At 33.0% G+C, this 21,418-nt stretch overlaps 4 non-coding genes across 4 annotated transcripts; all 4 read left to right on the top strand.

The window, feature by feature from the left end:
• The first annotated feature begins 4,892 nt into the window (after nt 1–4,892).
• LOC114759832 (U5 spliceosomal RNA) lies at nt 4,893–5,010 on the top strand. Its single transcript, XR_003741972.1, has one exon. It is a non-coding gene; the product is annotated as a U5 spliceosomal RNA (small nuclear RNA).
• Nucleotides 5,011–15,685: 10,675 nt separating this feature from the next.
• Nucleotides 15,686–15,803, top strand: LOC114759833 (U5 spliceosomal RNA). Its single transcript, XR_003741973.1, has one exon. It is a non-coding gene; the product is annotated as a U5 spliceosomal RNA (small nuclear RNA).
• Nucleotides 15,804–17,674: 1,871 nt separating this feature from the next.
• LOC114759830 (U5 spliceosomal RNA) lies at nt 17,675–17,792 on the top strand. The gene has a single exon (XR_003741970.1). It is a non-coding gene; the product is annotated as a U5 spliceosomal RNA (small nuclear RNA).
• A 2,676-nt stretch (nt 17,793–20,468) lies between these two features.
• On the top strand, nt 20,469–20,586 carry LOC114759831 (U5 spliceosomal RNA). The gene has a single exon (XR_003741971.1). It is a non-coding gene; the product is annotated as a U5 spliceosomal RNA (small nuclear RNA).
• Nucleotides 20,587–21,418: the final 832 nt, after the last annotated feature.

The following is a 21,418-nucleotide window of genomic DNA, read 5'->3' as shown; positions in this document are numbered from 1 at the left end:
TAGTCTGAACTCTATGCAAATATTCTTTCAACCTAAAGCCTGTCTTCATCATGAATCATTGAAATTTAACTAACTAAACTCTTGTGGTTAGGGGATGAAAAGATTGATTTTTTTTTTTGGGCATTTGCATTTTAAATATATGTGTTCACACATCACACCATGGCCAAAAATTAAACAAATAATAAAAAATTGTGAGTTCACACCAGAAAACGCAGAAGAGACAAAGCGGGGACCCCTGTGAGAGCGGATTAGGAATTGATTAGGAGAGGGCGACTTCTGATTCTGAGTTCTGACTGAAGAAGGGCTGAAGTTACCGTTGGAGCACAGGGCGATAACATCCACAGACACACTCCCGCTTTCCTTGTTAGCTCCATGACCGTTACGTGGCCCTCTCTTTTGAATTACCACAAATGCCCTCGCTGTTCCCATCAACACGCCCTCCCTCAATTAATTGGCTCCGTTACCGTTGCTGCCCTTTCTCGCAATTTACCATTGACGCCTTTATTCCATTGCCTTTATTACAAGCTTGCCAACCCTTTCCCCCCCTTCAATTCCCGTACCACTGGCTCTAAATGTAAATTAATTTATAAGAAAAGTATAAGTTAATTATAATATATTTAATGCTTTTTTTTTAATTTTATCCTTATCTATTTTTTATTGGAAAGAGAAAAAGAATGAAGAGATTAAAAAATAGGAGAATTGCAATTAGGTCCCACTCAAGGGAATTAAATACAAAAAGATCCCTTAAAATCATAAAATTATTCTGAAGTCCCAAGGGACCTTTTTACAATAAATTTTATTTGTTTAATTACCAAATTACCTTTTTTTTTTAAAAATTTGTATTGACAACTGAAAGAGCAGTGGTTGATGACTCAGGATGCAAGGATTGGCAACTATCGCGGTTGGTTTGACAACACATTTTCTCAGCATATTACACCATAAGTTGGCAAACCAGCCGCGATAGTTGCCAATCCTTGCATCTTGAGTTGTCAACCACTGCTCTTTCAGTTGTCAATGCAAACTTAAAAAAAAAAAAAGAAGGGTAATTTGGTAAGTGAATAAATAAAATTTAATGCAAAAATTTTTTTGGGACTTTAAAATAATTTCATGATTTCAAGGGACCTTTTTGTATTTAATTTTCTGAGTGAGACCTAATTGCCATTTTCCCTAAAAAAAATTTTATAGGATGCTTGGTGAATGTAGAGAGAGAAAAAACTTTAACAAGAGTAAAATTAAAAAAAAAAGTTTCAATTTAATGCATTTCCTAACATGTAAGAATATGTTATAAGTGATTTATACGACGGAGCAGAGTGGCATTTTTTTTAAAATCATTATTGTATCACTGGCAAATTAGCACAAGATCAGGATTGCTTAGTGTTAAAAAATTCTTTAAAAACAACAATTTAATTATATTTATCAACAAAAGTATAATTTCCTTCATCTATAACATATTCTCTAAAAAATAATATTAGGATCAAAAGCAATAATTTCTTCAATTATCTTCTCAATCTCCCCCTTTGACTATTACCATAAGTCTATAAATGTCCATATCCTTACCAGCATGACCCTCCCTAGCAATTGGCTGAGGCAATTTTGGACGGCGATGACTTCCCATTTTTGTTTTCTTCGGTCTTAAATTTTAATCCACATATTATTTGTAATTAATTTTTTACGAAATTATTTATTATATTAAGTTTTCTAATCATATATGATTATGCGTCTTATTTTTTAAAATATTAGTATTTATAAATATTTAATTATAAATTCACCTGAAATATATAGTTGAAAAACTTAACATAATAGATAAAAAGAATTCCACCTAAGTTTTTTTCTTTTGATAAATCAGTGAAATTAAAACAAGCCTCATAATTTATATAGGTTCTTGTAAAATTATTCTCCAATGATATGATTCAGATTATTCTAATTATATTTTTTTCTCAGAGGACCATTTTCTTACTTTGACTTTTGACCACCTCCTCGCTCTTGAAGTCTTGAGACGGAGCAGGCCAAGTAACTTGCGCTCTTGGAGGCACCTTCGCCGTCCCATGTTTCCTTTTTACTACCAAATGAAAATGTCATTTTCTTTGAATCGGTTTTATTCTTTCATATTTTTAATTTTAATGCCAAATATCTTTTCACGGATTTTTTCCTGTTTCACATCTTTATGACAAAACTTATGATCATGAAACGCTTTAACTTAAATGGCACGGCATTAGCATCCATAACTAGTTTCAAAATTTAGGACACTTTTTTAAAGTGAAAATATCAATGTTAATGTTCTTATGGTTTTATTTCACTATGTTTTTGTAATTGTTTTCTTTCTTTTTTCTCCATACACTGAAAAGTTTTTGTATTTATTTTTCTTCTTATCAAGTTTTAAATTTTTTCTGCTTAATTTTTATGAGATTGTTGTAGTATCTTTACCAGGTCATTATAGTTTCACTATATTTTTAACTATATTTTTATATATTTTATTAGTTGCCCGAAACTATAAAGACCTAATTAAAAATCAGAAAAATTATAAAGATATGATAAAAAAATAATGATTAAACTCAGCTGAAACCATAAGAACCTGATTTAAAAAAAACTAGAGTTAAGGTGCCAAAAAAGGCCACCAACTTTCAAAACTACCCCAAATACCGTATACTTTTCTCATGTGCAAATTTACCTATTAATGTTCAAAAGCAGAGCAAAAAAAAAAAAAAAACCACTGCCATTAATCCCAGTTACATTAGCCATTAGAGAAAGAGATTTTGACTGAAAATGCTGATGTGGATGCACACGTGGCCATGCTTGATGTTTCGATGCTCTCTGTCAGTTATAAGCAAAAATCAAAAGTTAGAAAACACTAGTTGAAGTCCAGATGATGAGGCTAGGAGTGCTCGCTGGAGAAGAAGGTAGCAAGATCTGGGTATTTTGCACAAATAACGCACTTGATTCTTTATTTATTTATTTTAGTGAAAATCTAGTTCTTTATGTTTTTTATTTGAGTTAAAATTTGGTTAGGTATTGGGAAAATTTTTCTAGGTATTTTGGGTGGAAGAAGCTATCGGTAATGCTGGATGAGCTTTACTTCTGTTTTTCACTTCTTCCATCTTTAATTCTTCAATCTTAGTTACGCTTCAGGACCGTTGATTGCCAACTTTTTTTATTCTTCAATTTTTTATTTTTCTATTTCAGTTTTTAATTACAACTTGATTTGACTTTGTTGACATGGGATGATTTTTCATTTGATTTATTGATTGTTGATATGCCTTGATCTCTATTCATACAATATGCTGCTGGTTTGAAGAAACATGATTATGTTGGGATGGGTGATCGATAAAAATAAGGGCGTTTTTGAGAAAGTAGAGAATTATGTTGACTTGGATACTGGCAAGGCCTGAAGTGAGGGACGTTAGGCTTGGGTAATGGAATTGTCATTTTTGCTCTGCTTTTGATCATTCATAGATAGATTTGCACCTAAGAAAAGTATACAGTATTTAGTGTATTTTTGAAAAAAGTTGGTAGGTATTTTTATACTTCAACTCAAAAAACTACAAGGACCATCACCAACAAATTATTGGTTGAAATGATAAACAGTCTCACTATCGTAAAAAGTAGAATACAAATTCAAGTTTTAAGAAGTGTTTTTGTTGAGAAGACTTTAACCTTAAACGCTTCTAGTCTGATAGAGATTAGTTTCAAACTCAAAATGACCTGATGATAGTGTGAATTATAAAAAGAAAAAAACTACAGGGACCATTAAAAATTTGGTAGAACTATAGGGACATGGAGATTAAACTTTTCTTTCAAACATTTGAAACATGTGCTCATGTTTTTTTAATAAATTTTAAAAAGATAACACATCTTTTCTTATTCTAGGTATGATAATAATACAATATTTAAATTTTAAAAATAACTTAAGTGAGGTTATTTATATCCATTATCTTATATCATCTAACCACACATAGCCTAATAAAACATAAGATAATGTGTGATTAGAGAATTTGACAAAATGGATATAATGAACTTGATGTAAATATTATTCTTAAGTTTTTACATTTTGGACTTAAATATACTATAGATACATTTTTAATCATACTACAAACATTTAAAAGCCTAAAAGAAAATAATCTGTTTTATAATTTATTTTAAAATTTTTTCATATCGCATTTTCTCCTAATATATGATATATTATATTTTTTTGGGGCCGAAATATGATAGTATATTATTATATTGCAAAGGAATTAGGGTCTTTCTTAATATAACAATTAACGAGCATAAAATCGTTTCCATGCATTTTTCTTAACGCAAATGTTGGATTTTAAATGCAGCTTTATTCTAAACTTTCTAGTGGCCAACAAGGAAAAATAATTTCATGTTATAAAACACAACCGAGACAAATCAACACAAACTTAATTAATTATTTTATTTTCCCATCATAAAAATTTAATGAATATACTGAAAAAATATTATATCTTTTTATGGAAAACATGGATACAACAATACTACCTTTGGCCTTTAATATAAGAGTCATTTATAAATTTAATTTGATTTTAAATATAAGACATCAATTCATTTTATTTCTTATATTTATCTATTTTGTCTTCAAATAATTATTATGATGACTGCGTATGTTAACCCATCAAAGGTACTTCCAATATATATTATTATCACAGGTATTTCAGAAAAAATAACATCATTTTATTATAAATACTAAATTAATTAATTTTTTAAAATTTTTATAATTAATTATTTAAGAATGAAAAGTTGAAAAATGGCAGGACTCTGGGCCTTCTATTGATTGAAATTGGGCCTTTATTGTCCAAGTCCCACATCGCGGAGTTCCGGACGATTCAGTCGCAAGACGCAGCGTAAATAATGAAGTGAGCAGATGTTGAAAATAACGCAGCCATGCAGTGAGCACAGAGCGAACTATTCTTTCGCCTTTTACTAAAGAATACCGTGTGCACGCTGCTCATAGTGGCATACGCCTATTTTTTTAAGGGACCCACCCTTGGTGGGTTTCTGCATTTCAGTCGTCAATGTTTCTATGATTGGTTTAGCAAGTCTCAGTGTCTCGCATTATCGAATATTTTGAAGAAGTAGCGACATCTGATTATTTATAACCTTCAAGATAGATCAGGGAGGTTTGATCGAAGTAAAGATCTTTTCGATGTTGGGATTCAGAAAAGGGAGTGTACCAAGTTAAAAATAGTGGAAAAAATAGACCGAACCGGCCAGTTTAACAGAAAAATCGGTCAGTGGTCCAGTCCGGTTTAAAAAATAACCAGTATCAATCCAGTCAAACTGAAAGGTAAACTGGTGCAAACCAGCAAAAACCGGTTTGAATTATTATTTTGCTATTTGTCCTATTTTTCTCATTCAACTCCTAATATTTTAGTTACTATATATTTGAATGAATTTTCATAATGATTTTGATATTAATAATTATTAATTTTAGTTGTTGATGAATCATAAAAATCAATATCCTAAATGTTATTGTATTTTGTTATAATTACAATCAAATTATTGTTGTATTTCCTTATATTTTCTTATTAGTGATTATTAATGTTGTTATATTTTGTTATTTATATTTAATTTTTATTATTTTAATGTTACCGGTTTGATCCTGATCTGACCCATTGATCTTTGAACCCCTACTTCAACCGGTTTAGTGTTTGATCTGATTGTTTGTTCTTTGGTTAAAAAGACTCTAGTGGTCAACAATTCAGAATGGCAAAAGCCTGCTCAGCATGACCATGGAAAATGGAACTCTAATATGTGTGCTTGTACTCTTTTGGATCTTCTGAGAAGATTCCTATTTCTAGTACAGGTGTTTCTGATATGTCAGTTTGGAAGAGTGATTCTTTAGGATGTTCTGCAACAGGAAATAGAGGGAAATGGAAATAAAAGGAAATTCTAGGGAATTTCATTCGCTGCAAAGGAAATTCTGACTAATCAGCACCTGCAAGTGGATCAGCTTTTGTAGCTCTAGAACAGCTTGGTTTGAGGATGCAGAAAGTGATGCAGAACTGAGATGTTAAAAAAAGAATCTTCAAATAACATCATTTCCTGAATCAATATCATGCTACAAATTTCACAAAATCAAGAAATTGTTAAAGCACATATTGGTTTATACAGGATACAATGTAAAACTCCCCCACGTTTTCATGACATCATATTATGCTTTTTTTGTAATTAAATTTTTACGAAATTATTTATTATATTAAGTTTTCTAATTATATATGATTATGTGTCTTATTTTTTAAAATATTAATATTTAATAGCATTTAATTATAAATTTGTATGAAATGTGTAGTTGAAGAACTTGACATAATAGATAAAAAGAATTTGACCCAAGTTTTTTTCTTTGATAAATCAGTGAAATTAAAACAAGCCTCATAATGTATATAGGTTCTTGTAAAATTATTCTCCAATGAGATGATTCAGATTATTCTAATTATATTTTTTTCTCAGAGGACCATTCTCTTACTTTGACTTTTGACCACCTCCTCGCTCTTAAAGTCCTAAGACGGAGCAGGCCAAGTAACTTGCGCTCTTGGAGGCACCTTCACCGTCCCATGTTTCCTTTTTACTACCAAATAAAAATGTCATTTTCTTTGAATCGGTTTTATTCTTTCATATTTTCAATTTTAATGCCAATGTTCTTTTCATGGATTTTTTCCTGTTTCGCATCTTTATGACAAAACTTATGATCATGAAACGCTTTAACTTAAATGGCACGGCATTAGCATGCATAACTAGTTTCAAAATTTATGACACTTTTTTAAAGTGAAAATATCAATATTAATCTTCTTATAGTTTTATTCCACTATGTTTTTGTAATTGTTTTCTTTTTTCAAACACTGAAAAGTTTTTGTAATTATTTTTCTGTTGGAAATTGTACCCTAGGGGCCAATCATTATGTTTTGAACATTGTTCATTTATGAATTTATTAATTACGTTATCATATTATTTGCATGTTTACTATGATGACTATCCTTGGATAACTCATGGTTTATCCTAAATGTCCCTGGTCGGTCATCTATGTGGGAGCAAAGATGAAATAAGACCAGTATGACTTTAAAGATATATAGAGATATAAATTAAAGTCATAGGCACATGTAAGAGTACAAGGTGTTGGACCGACCCGCTATGAGAGAGCTGCATGGGTTAAGTCATAAGCTTCTCTTATATACAAACCATGTCACTGTGCCCTTTGACCTGAGATCATCATGGATTCCTACATGAGAAACACTTAGCTTTGACCTAGTCAAAAGTCACTTTTGACCGAGTGATCATAAAAACTATGTTTAGGCTTAGTGGTTTTTCATGCGGAGGAATGTGAATGGTCAAGATGGAATTTGTCCCTCACATTCATAGAGAGACATTGCTGGGCCCCTCGATGAGTGAGTCTGAGAAATGTATGGCCATACTATAATGGAAAGGTAGTTCCATTTCTATACTCAGACTACTCAGGGATCGAGAAAGTAACGGTCATGAATAGGAGGATGACGTTCTCCATGCCTCGTCCATGACCAAAATGTCGTGTGACAAAAGGGACGCGATATGGTTGTATGAAAGGTTGCATCGTTCAATGATCCTCATATGTTTTGAGTAGTCGTGATGTCTTGCTAGAGACCGCTTACGACTTGTGAGTCATTATAGTTAATGGCCCACTGCCAACTTCATATGGGCCTACAGGGTCGCACACAAAATAGCCCAACACGAGTTATGATGTCCAGATTCATTGAATCTAGGATATGTCCAGATTCAATGAATAAATAGGGTGGACATGTATATATATATATATATTCGTATATATATATTATATATAAATATAAGAGATATTAATTGTTAGATTTAATTTATAAGGATAAATTAGATCTATGTAAATTAATTCCGTCATATCTTTATTTTTGAATTAGATAAATAGGTGAATTAGATCTGTGAGACGGATTTAATATAAACCGTATTTATTTAATTGTTCTCTTATCTAATTATGCAATATTTGATATTGTATTAATTTCGGAATTAATTTGGGATTAATTTCGAAATTAAAATATCACTCATAATACCTATAGCATCCTATATATTCGATATTAGGGAGCTAGGGTTTCAAGAGTGAGAGTGAAAGCACTAAGGAGATAAGGGACGGCCAAAAGTGAGGAGAAAGGACGGATTTTCAAAACCCTAGACGGACATAGACGCTAGCACGCCATTCGAGGTTGAGGGCTACTCGTGTGGATACCGGTAGAGGAAGCCGACCGGAGTTGTCGACTTCGAACGACAAAGGAGGCGAGCAGAAGCATCCTGAACGGCTGAATCATCGAGTCACTCGGAAACCGAACACCGAAGGTAATACTTCTTACTACCTGACTTAAACGTGATCGGTAGATCCGGGCAAGGGATTGAAAGTTATAAAATTTTTAAGTTTTTCCGCTGCGCGTCGTCTTTCAATTCCCTTCATTTTCTTCTTATCAAGTTTTTAATTTTTTTCCCCTTAATTTTTATGAGATTGTTGCAGTATCTTTATCAAGTCATTATAGTTTTACTTAATTTTAAACTAGGTTTTTATGTTTTTTTTTATTAGTCGCCCGAAACTATAAAAACCTAATTAAAAATAAAAAAATTATAAGAATATGATAAAAAAATAATGATTAAACTTAATTGAAACCATAAGAACCTGATTAAAAAAAACTAGAATTACGGTGCAAAAAAACCCACCAACTTTTAAAAATACCCCAAACATCATATACTTTCCTCATGTGCAAATTTTCCTATCAATGTTCAAAAGTAGAGGGAAAAAAAACCACTACCATTAATCCTAGTTACATTAGCCATTAGAGAAAGAGATTTCGACTGAAAATGCTGATATGAATGCACATGTGGCCATAATAATATCCTATTTGTTAGTAGAAAAAAATTAAAAATAAAAAACAATGCTAGCTAATATTATTGTATAATTTATGAATTTTAAAAATGAAAAAAATTTATGAATTTTCATTAATGCCCTTCCCACTTTCCCTACCATTCTTCCATCTCTCTTGATTCCTCACCCTTCCCCCCATCTCCCCATAATTTTCAAATCCTGGAGACCATGGTGGCATCCTCCACCAATATTGGTCGCGGTGAAGGTGCAGGCAAGTGCCTGTTTGGATCAACGATTGGAAAAGTAACTTATAGGAAAAGTAGCTTATGAAAAAGTGAAGGTGGTAAAAGTTAAATTGGATAAGCTAAATTGTGTTTAAATTGGAGTTCAGAAAAATTAGTTTGTAAAAGTGAGATTGGTAAAAGCTTGTTTGGATTATAGTTGAGTAAAAGTAAGTTTGGCTGAAAAATTATCAAAATGGGTATGAGTTTTAATAAATAATGAAACATGATAAAAAATTGATTTCACATAATACAATGAAATTAAATAATTTAATATGAAGAAATCAGATTTAATGAGTGAATTAAATTTTAAAATTTTAAAGAAATCATAAAAAATATTTTAAATATAAAATGAAACATGAAAAAAAAGAATTGAGATAATATAATGAAAAAGTGAAATTTAATGAGTGAATTAAAATTGAAAACTTTAGAGAAATCATAAAAAAATATTTTAAATATAAAGTGAAACATGATAAAAAAATAAATTGACATAAGATAATTAATTTAAATTAATTTAATATAAATAAAGTGAAATTGATTAAGTAAATTAAATTTGAAAACATCAGAGAAATGGAAAAAAATAAGGCAAATAAAAGCGAAACATAATTTGAATAGATAAAAATGTTTTGAACTCTAATTTGTAGTATAGCGACAAAGTGAAACGAAATAATAATATTACATGCTTAATTAAATTGATAAGCTATAGATAATTTGGTCTCTGATTGCATCACGAATGCGATTCAAAAGAATTTCACACATCAAAGCACAAATGATGTTCCAACTAATTAAAAGGAAATGTGATCCAAATATATAAATTCAATGAAAGCACATTTAAATTACCAAAATATATATTAGTTCTGTTTTTTTTTTCAAAAATCTTTTTCTCCTCATGGAAAATGGCTGAAATGGGTAATGGAACAAAAAATAAACGGGGATAACACACTATTTCTATCTTTGGCTTCCTCACTCTAATAGTTCAATATTCTTCCTTACTAGCTTCAGTTTGCACCTCTCACGGATGATTCCAATTTTTTAATGACCAACATTGCTCATGCTACTATTGTTCTTCTTTGTTTTTTTCCTGTTAGATGCTCATACCAACCATTGCTCATACAATTTTTTTTTCCTTTCAGATGCTCATACAATGAAAAAAATGTTAGATTTAAGGTTTTGATGATAACAAATTAGGTAATTTGTATTTTTGGTAAGTTGATCGATCAGGTGATTGATCAAGGGTTTATCGATCACTTGTCAGATAAATTCCCTGTGTAAACGAGTAACTTAGCAAAAATGTAATCGATAACTTGATAGATAAATTAGTTTATATGTGTTGATCGATCATTGTTAACACTGTTTTGAATAGAAGTCTGCAGAAAATTATTGATCATTTTATCGATAACCTAATGATTGAACAACTGTCAGATAATAGACACAATTTTGATAAGTATTTATCGATCACTAGATTGATAAATAGGTCATCGATAAGAAGACAGATAAATGGTAAAACTCTTTAAATTTGGTTATATTCTGTCTCTTTCATCATTTATTGATCACTTTATCGATCAGAGATTTTTTGATAACATGATCGAACATTGCTTAATAACCCACTCAATATCCCTGTTCAAGGTTGTTATCTGGTTGATTTATCGATCACTTGATTGATCAGTGATTTATCGATCAAATGATTGATCATTGCTATCTTGCTCTATTTTTTTAAGTTATGTTTTTTCGATCACCTGATCGATAATCTAATTATTGATGAAATGATTGATCACCCATTTATCTGAATGCTTTGTTTTCACATAACATGATCAATCAAACATTTCCTGGCATTTCAGAACTAAGTCTCTCTAATTATATTTTATCGATCACTTACTCGATCAAATATTAATCGATTACTTAATCGATCATCATTTGTTTTGTACCCTTTGAAAAATTCTTTGTTAAATCTCTTTTATCGATCAAGTCTTCCATCATTCATTTGTCGATAAAGTACTCGATCATTGTTCCTTGAAAATTATTTTTATCTCACCTTGCTTTATCAATAGCTCGATCGATCAACCAGTTTTTGATCACTTGATCAATCATTGACTCTTTGTAGTTAAACATCAACAAGTTACCATGATTCTCAAAATATATTTATTATTTCTCTTTGAGGCTTTCTCAGCCTTCTTGTTTATCTTAATTCTCTATTTTAAGGGATTCAAAATCAAAAGTGACCTTGAGCCTTTTCTCTGCATGTTTTTCTGAAATCACTATTTTCATTTATTGATTATTTGATTAATAAATCATTAATCCATAACTTGATCGATAAATAAACTCACCTGTTTCAAATTCCTTCTATTTGATTAATCGATAATTTGATCGATCAACCAATTATCGATCATTACTTTGATCAAGAATGTCCAGTTCTTGTTCAATACATTTAGCAATTGATTGATTCCACTTCCAAATTATCAATGTTCATTTTTTATTATTTGTTTAGTTGTGCTCCTAAGCTTTACTCTGCAAGAAAAACTTATTAGATTGAAGTATTATTACAGATTACGAAGAAAAACTCAATGATTATCCAACGGTTGTTTAGTAGCCTGTAACCTATCATGTCAGAAGCATTAATGACGAAAAACCGTTGCGATTGGAAAAACACGCAACCGATCTCTCAACAGTAAGAAGCTCTTTCGTCTAACGGTTATTAAACTTCCTCAACTATAAAAGGCACGAAGAAGCATTGAATGCAAAGATTGAATATACAAGCTACCTTCTGCAAATAACTTACAGTTGCATTCAATACTCTGTTCTTGTTTGTACTGAGCTTCAGTATTTCTCATTTATTTACTCTGTGAGAGAGCTCTACATATCATCTTTAATTACTTTCTGAGTAAAACTCAAGAGTGTGGACTCTTGACTGGGTCTGTAACTTTACGGGTAGTAAGGAGGAGTGATTGAGCGAATCAATTGCTGTACTGCGGCACCAAGAGCATGATTAATCTTAGAACTTAGTGAAATACTCAAAGGTGTTCTGAGAACTGGATATAGGTTAAGTGGTTGAGACCAAACTAGTATAAATTCTGTGTCTGCTCTCTACGGTGAAATCACTCTAACTTACGCTCTCTGTTTCTGTTTAGCTTACTGCTTTTAATTTGCAAGATTTTTATAACCCACCCAATTCACCCTCTCTTGGGTGAGACTGCCACTAACAAAAAAAAACGCATGTTCAGCCCAACTCTAGCCTCTGTTTTTTTTTTTTCAAAATAAACGTCCTCTCCTCATCGATTATGGCCGAAATAGGTGATGGAAGAGAAAACACAGGGGACACATGGCTATTTATAGACCATTGTATTAACATAAGAGAAAAAATCTCAACAAGTTCAGTTTCTAGGAGCAAAATCCATACTTGAACAGATTACATGCAATCCATCACGTTTAACTCTACAGACAAGGACCTGGTAAAAAAAAAAAACTCTACAGAGAAGGAACCAGAAACGGCGACTTTGCAGTACCAGATAGATTAACCAGACAAAACCAAGCTGGGATTAATTTGTACATCAGATCAACTCCACTACAAATCTACAGGTCGGCCATCACATGCAACCGGAGCAAGCTAGACGAAAAGAGAACGATGAGAACAGAGAATCTGTGGTATGTACCGAATCTGCAATAATGGAGCCTCAGAAAGGTAGATCGGACTGTGTTTTGCACTCTTCGGCCAAGATATACACTGGCAACTCACTCCCACTGCTCAGATGCCGGCCACCACAGCTTTCGAGGAAGTCTTCAGATTTGAAGTGCAAATGCCTTTGGACGACCGATGAAGCATGCCGAGATGCTTCCCCACCAGACCCAACACAACACTCACCTCACGCCAGCCAACAGACGGAAAATGGCAGAGCTCTACGGCGCAGCTCCTCTTTCCAGTGGCGCAGCTCTCAGTTTTTCGAGTGGAGGCACGAAGAAAGAAGGGAATGAAATGACAAAAGGCAGAGGATAGAAAGGAATAAAAAAATGGGGAGAGAAAATACTTTAATGGGAAATGAGCATCTGACAAAAAATAACGGTCCAATAAGCACGGTTTCAATTTCAAAAGCTCCTCCAGGTAGCTCAGGGGGTGTTTGGTAAAACCAAAACCACGGTTTTAGAATCACTTTTCGCAAAACGAGGTAACTTCATATTTACTTCGTAATCCGTAAAAGCACTTCTGAAATCATGGTTTAGTTTTTATCCAAACACCCCTTAACATATCGGGCGTTCCAATCTGGCTTTTGGTGGATAAGTGGAATGGCCCAAACGCTGATCCAAACTACCATCCAAATACAGTCGGGCTTATTTTCATTTTAACCCAACTTTTGGCCCACCAAACGCTCTCCCAAACAGAGCCACATGATGACAATGAAGTCTCAACGACGGTGACGCGTCCAGAAATACCTAGATCTTACTCGATTTTTCAACCTGTCCACCCATTTTTTTACATATTGGTGCCTATGGTGACATCCTCCATTAAAGGGGGTGATAGCAGTGAAGGTGTAAACAATGACGATTAAGTCATAAGCAAAAATCAAAAGTTAGAAGACACTAGTTGAAGTCCAGATGATGAGGCTAGGAGTGCTCGCTGGAGAAGAAGGTAACAAGATCTGGGTATTTTGAACAAATAACGCAGTTGATTTTCTATTTTTTTAAAGTGAAAACCTAGTTCTTTATGTTTTTTATTTGAGTTAAAATTTGGTAAGGTATTGGGAAAATTTTTCTAGGTATTTTGAGTAGAAGAAGCTATCGATAATGCTGGATGAGCTTTACTTCTGTTTTTCACTTCTTCCATCTTTAATTCTTCAATCTTAGTTACGCTTCAGGACGGTTGACTGCCAACTTTTTTTATTCTTCAATTTTTTATTTTAAATTTTATTTTTCTATTTCAGTTTAATTACAGCTTGATCTGACTTTGTTGATATGGGATGATTTTTTATTTGTTTTATTGATTGTTGATATGGCTTGATCTCTATTCATACAATGTGCCGCTGGTTTGAAGATAGTTCTGTTGGGGTTTGAACATGATGATCTTGGGATGGGTGATCGATAAAAATAAGGGCATTTCTAAGAAAGTAGAGAATTATGTTGACTTGGATACTGGCAAGGCCTGAAGTGACGAGCGTTAGGCTTGGGTAATGGAATCATCATTTTTGCTCTACTTTTGAACATTCATAGGTAGATTTGTACCTAGGAAAAATATATGGTATTCGGCGTATTTTTGAAAAAAGTTGACAGGTATTTTTAAACTTTAACCCAAAAAACTACAAGAACTATCGCTAACAAATTGTTGGTTGAGATGGTAAGCAGTCTCACCATTATAAAAAGTAGAACACAAGTTCAAATTTTAAGAGACATACTTGTTGAGAGGATTTTAACCTTAAATGTTTCTGACCTGACAGAGATTATTTTCAAATCCAAAATGACCTTGATGATACTGTGAATTATTAAAAAAAAAACTACAAAGACCATTAAAAATTTGATAAAACTATAGGGACATGGAGATTAAACTTTTCTTTTAAAACATTTGAAGCATGTGCTCATGTTTTTTTAATAAATTTTTAAAAGATAACACAACTTTTCTTATTCTCCGTATGATAATAATACAATATTTAAATTTTAAAATAACTTAAGTGAGTTTATTTATATCCATTATGACAAAATAGATATAATGAACTTGATGCAAATATGGTCTTTAAGTTTTTACATTTTGGACTTAAATATACTATACATACATTTTTAATCATACTACAAACATTTGAAATCCTAAAAGAAAATAATCTGTTTTATAATTTATTTAAAATTTTTCATATCACATTTTCTCCTAAATATATGATATATTATATTTTTTTTGGCCAAAATATGATAGTATATTATTATATTGCAAAGGAAATAGGGTCTTTCTTAATATAACGATTAACGAGCAAAACATCGTTTCCATGCCTTTTTCTTAACGCAAATGTTGGATTTTACATACAGCTCTATTCTAACCTTTCTAGTGGCCAACAGGGAAAAATAATTTCATGTTATAAAACACAACCGAGACAAATTAACACAAACTTCAATTAATTATTTTATTTTCTCATCATAAAAATTTAATGTATAACTGAAAAAAATATCTTTTTCTGGAAAACATGGGTACAATAATACTACTATTGGTCCTTAATATAAGAGTCATTTATAAATTTAATTTGATTTTAAATATAAGATATTAGTTCATTTTCTTTCTCATATTTATCTATTTTGTCTTCAAATAATTATTATGATGATTGCGTATGTTAACCCATCAAAGATAATTCCAAGATATATTATTATCAAGGGTATTTTAGAAAAAAAATCATTTTATTATAAATAACTAAATTAATTAATTTTTTAAAATTTTTTATAAATTAATTATTTAAGAATGAAAAGTTGAAAAATGGCAGGACTCTGGGCCTTTATTGTCCAAGTCCCACATCGCGAAGTTCGGGACGGTTCGGTTGCAAGACGCAGCGTAAATAATGAAGTGAGCAAATGTTGAAAATCACGCAGCCATGCAGTGAGCACAGAGCGAACTATTCTTTCGCCTTTTACTAAAGAATACCGTGTGCACGCTGGTTATAGTGGCATACGCCTATTTTTGAAAGGGACCCACCCTTGGTGGGTTTCTGCATTTCACTCGTCAATGTTTCTATGATTGGTTTAGCAAGTCTCAGTGTCTCGCATTATCGGATATTTTGAAGAAGTAGCGACATCTCATCATTTATAACCTTCGAGATAGATCAGGGAGGGTTGATCAAATTAAAGATCTTGTCGATGTTGGGATTCAGAAAAAGGAGTGTACCAAGTTAAAAACAGTGAAAAAAATAGATCGAACCGGCTGGTTTAACAGGAAAATCAGCCAGTGGTTCAGTCTGGTTTAAAAAATAAACCAATATCAACCCAGTCAAACCAGAGGGTAAACCGGTGCAAACCCGCAAAAACCAGTTTGAATTATTATTTTGCTATTTGTCCTATTTTTGTCATTCAACTCCTAATATTTTAGTCACTATATATTTGAATGAATTTTAATAATGATTTTGGTATTAATAATTATTAATTTTAGTTGTTGATGAACCATAAAGATCAATATCCTAAATGTTATTGTATTTTGTTATAATTACAATCAAATTATTGTTGTATTTCTTTATATTTTTTTATTAGTGATGATTAATGTTGTTATATTTTGTTATTTATATTTAATTTTTATTATTTTAATGTTATCGGTTTGATCCTGATCTGACCCATTGACTTTTGAACCACTACTTCAATCGGTTTAGTGTTTGATATGATTATTTGTTCTTTGGTTAAAAGACCCTGGTGGTCAACAATTCAGAATGGAATTTTGGGTGGGCAAAGCCTGCTCTGCATGACCATGGAAAATGGAATTCTAATATGTTTACTTGTACTCTTTTGGATCTTCTGAAAAGATTCCTATTTCTAGTACAGGTGTTTTTGATATCTCAGTTTGGAAGGGTGATTCTTTGGGATGTTCTACAACACGAAATAGAGGGAAATGGAAATAAAAGGAAATTCTAGAGAATTTCATTAGCTGTAGAGGAAATTCTGACCAATTAGCACTTGTAAGTGGATCAGCTTTTGTAGCTCTAGAGCAGCTTAGTTTGAGGATGCAAAAAGGAAGCAGAACTGAGATCTTAAAAAAAAAAAATCTTCAAATAACATCATTTCCTGAATCAATATCATGCTATAAATTTCACAAAATCAAGGAATTGTTAAAACACATATTGGTTTGTACAGAATATAGTGTAACTAACAAGCAATTGGTCAAATTGGTAAGGGGGTTCGTCTTCCATAAGGATGAGAATACGTGTTCGAGTCTCAGGAAGCGCTCTCGTTAGAGAGGGGACGACCCCGTCTATATGGGTGGCACTGGGAAAAAAAAGAAAAGAATACAGTATAAAACTCTCCCATGTTTTCAGGACATTCTCTTTACGCCCCTTCATTATTCTCCTTCATGCTTCATTCCTTTTTATTTTTGGTGGATAAATTGCAATGTGGCTGCACGAAATCTAAATATTTGTGAAACAAAGATATCAATTGTCTGAACTTGGTAACATCCCATCCCTCTTTTCGTCCTTTCCTTCTTCTCTTTCATAATTTCATTTTCCTCGATGATTTGCAATGCCGTATACCAAAAATCTATGATTATATGAGTTCAATTTAACAAGAATTATAGTGTCGAAAGGAAGAGTATGTCGCTTTTATGGGCGAGGAAAGTGATTGTGAACTGAAGTGTGTATATATATGGATCTTAGCAACCAAATCTTAGCAAGACTCCGTGTAAGATAATCATGATTTAGATTTCAAATAATTTGTGCCTTTGAGGAACTCAAATCTTCAGCAACTGCTTAAATTGGTTAGGCACAGAGCTGAACCTTGGACTTAGGAGTGAATCAAAGCCCCACATCGAGGAGTCAATGAAGTTCGCGTAGCGAAACGCATCATAAAAGCTGAAGCAAGCTAACGTTTTCGCCCACGCAGCCACGCAGTGGGCACAGAGCGAACTATTCTTTCGCCTTTTACTAAAGAATACCGTGTGCTCGCTGCTTAAAGTGGCATACGCCTATTTTTGGGAGGGTCCTGCCTCTTGGTGGGGTCCTACATTTCAATTTTAAACTTTCCTTTCTTTTAGATTCCCTTTCTATTCGAATGAGTGACACACTAGATGGTTCAATCAGAAATACTGATTCTGAAGGAATTTCCTCCTCGCCGTAATATAGAGGTTCATAGTCATTGATCAAGCTTCTCCCACAATTCTCTGTTCACAAGAGTTTCACGTGTATTCACCGTTTAGACTTTCACTAGGCAATCTAATCTCTCCCTCCTTCTCTTCGTGTCTATCTGCCTCCCTCATAATCTATCTAGGCAATTGGACTTCCACTGTCGCTTCATTTTTTCTGTATGTCCTCCTTCTCAACTTCATTTGGGATCGTAATGCTTTTTGGTACGCTGTACATGCTTTCTGCGTCAGTGCTAAGACTAATCCAAGTTCCTTGCGCTTTTTGCTATCTAAAGTACCATCTTGGGCTGTCATTTTTGCCAATGCAACGAACAACTTGGTTAGTTCTATTTCTTTTCTTTACGGTGAACGAAAATATTTGTGTATGCGTGTTCTCATGAATCCAATATGATTTGGCATTACTAATGTTGGCCACTTTGCTTGCGGGGATGCTTTGTTCTTTCATGGATGCCAGTTTGATTCAAAAGCGCAATTATCTCCTCAGTCTTTTGTCATTGGCTATTTCTTTTTCTTTCTAAATGTATTTATCATCATCTGCCAAAGAAAGATACACAGTCAATCAGTTTCTACATATAGATATCTAACGTAAACTTAAAGCAGGCAGCCTGGTTTATTGCAGTTCCTTGGGCAACGGTGGCGATTCCAGCGTGTATAGCTGGTGCAATATCAGATTCCTTAATCAAGAAAGGGTAACCTCTAACATTTGTCCGAAAGTTCATGCCGGTAAATTCTTCAGCAACTTCATGCGGAAGGACTGAAAATGTAGGTTTTAGATGGTTTGTCCTTTCTCTGCTTGAACTATGACAATACACCAGCAACTGCTGCTATTCTCATAACTGCAGCTTTAAGCTTTGAGTTCTTTCAGTGAGGCGGGCTTTATGCTCAATATTCAAGCAAGTTCAAAAATAGATTCTTGGGAAGAATAGATCATTCAAAGATAGCTAAACCAGGCCAACATGAATGACTAAAAATCAAGAGCTTCTTAGGTAGACTTGGTTTACAAAAATGTTTGCAGAAAAAGCAAATTGGATCTTCCGTAATGATATAGCTATATATTTGAAAAGAGAGAGGAAAAAAAACAACGTTCACTGTCGTATAGAATCAACTCTCTCTTTACATCCATTCCCCCACTCCTCTATGTTCTCTATATGCACTGAAAGTGATTACTTTTGTAACTGTACAAGATTCGATTTGCATAAAGAGGAAATGAATGTACAAGATCCTTCTTAAAAATGTGTCAAACGTTTTCATATGCGTTTTTTTCCCCCTCTTTTGCAACTGACTTGACCTATTTATCTTTTGGATTCTGTCTACCGAAGAATATTTCTTCAAAAAAAAAAAAGTCCCACATTTTCAGATATTTACTTTCATTCGTCTGGTTTAACGTATGACATTATTTTAAGTGAACTCACATTGATTATGCTGGTATTGTTGGTTCCTGCAGAGTTTGATTAGTGGGTACCCCTATTACAAGTTTCATATTCAAGGAAAAAAAATTGAGTCTGCCCTTTTGAAAGCTGTGTAGTTTAAAAAATAAAAAGTGCTCCCGGAGGGAACCAAACACCCCCATAACCCATAATAGGAAATGGAAATAAAAGGAAATTCTGGGGAACTTCATTAGCCGTGAGGGAAACTCTGACCAGTTAAGCAGCACTTGCAAGTGGATCAGCTTTTACAGCTCCTGAGCAGCTTGGTTTGAGGATGCAGAAAGTGATGCGGAACTGAGATGTCCCAAAAAGAATATTCAAATAACATCATTTCCTGAATCAATATCATGCGACAAATTTCACAAAATCAAGGAATTGTTAAAACACACTGGTTTATACGGCATAAAATATAAAACTCCCTACATTTTCATGCTTGTACAGAGTGTTCATGACATTCTCTTTACGACTCTTCATTATTCTTTTTTATGCTTCCTTCCCTTTTCTTTTTGTTGGATAAATTGCAATGCGGCTGCACGAAGTCTAAATATTTGTGAAAGAAACAATATTAATTGTCTGAACTTGGTAACGTCCTATCCCTCTTTTCGTCCTTTCCTTCTTCTCCTTTATAATTTCATTTTTCGTCTATGATTTGCAATGCCGTCTACGAAAAATCTATGATTCTATGAGTTCAATTTAACAAGAATTATAGTGTCGAAAGAAACAGTATGTGGCTTTTATGTACGAGGAAAATAATGGTGAACTGAGGTGTACTTATACATCTCAGCAACCAGATTAGCAAACTAATCTTAGCAAGACTCCATGTAAGATGATCATAATTTAGATTCAAAATAGCTGAAGCCGGTGAGGAACTCAAATCTTCTGCAACTGCTCAACTTGTCTTCAGTGCATGGTAATTTGGGATGTGCCGTTTCGAAGGAGAACACACACACACACACACACATCCAGAAATTTAGAGATGAGAGGAAGTGTCATTTCCTTGGGGTTGGACCTATGAGTGAATCAAAGTCCCACATTGAGAAGTCAGACACGGACGTGCAGCGAAATGCATTATAAAAACTGAAGCAAGAGAGCGTTAAAAGGCACGCAGCCACGCAGTGAGCGCAGAGCGAACTATTCTTTCGCCTTTTACTAAAGAATGCCGTGTGCTCGCTGCTTAAAGTGGCATACGCCTATTTTTGGGAGGGTCCTACCTCTTGGTGGGGTCCTACATTTCAATCTAAAGCTTACTTTTATCTTTGGATATAAATGACACTGGTTTGTTTCTGTTAGAAGCAATGATTAAAGAACCGGACTGGACGGTCGGACCGGTTGAATCGTCACCCGGACTCGTTAACGGCTCGATTTGGACCAAAAAACCGTTCACATAGTTGAGCCGGATTGGACCGGAGTTGAGCCGTTATTAAGCCGGAAACCGGAGTTGGACCGGGAACCGGAACGGTTTTTAGAAAACCGGACGGTTTTTTAGCCTGACTGAAAAATACTAAAAAATTTTAAAAAAATAGAAGAAAAATAAAAAAATTGATCCCCTTAAATATCCTAATATATTTTTAGACTAGTTATAACCATATAGTATTATTTCATTGAAAATTTCATATATTGTGGTGTTAAAATCGTGAGTCGCTAGTCTTTTTGTTTCGATATTTGATCTATCTTTTAAAAAAATATTTTGATTTGAATGAATTGATAATTTGTAATATCATTAAATATTTTAAACATACATAAAATTAAATATATAAGGTTTTAGTCCATTTTCAATGATTTTATTATAATTTTAGATTATTTAAATGCATTTCTAAATTATTTAATAATTTGATATTTTTCATATATACTAATTATATGTATATAATATTTTTTTAAATTAATTATTGCGTCACCGGTCTGACCGAACGGTCCGACCGATCCGACCGATTGAACCATGACCCGTTGATATTTCCGGTTCGACTTCCGGTCCGGCTTTTAAAACATTGGTTAGAAGTATTGGTTGTCTGATTTTGAACGTATTACTCCTCCGGTTCTAATTATAAGACTCAATTGA

Source organism: Neltuma alba, unplaced genomic scaffold (assembly GCF_004799145.2).
Source record: "Neltuma alba isolate B1F8T4 unplaced genomic scaffold, ASM479914v2 tig00010901_pilon, whole genome shotgun sequence".
Taxonomy (NCBI): Eukaryota; Viridiplantae; Streptophyta; class Magnoliopsida; order Fabales; family Fabaceae; genus Neltuma; species Neltuma alba.
Note: the sequence above shows the minus strand (reverse complement) of the source record. Positions and strands in the feature narration are given on the sequence as shown.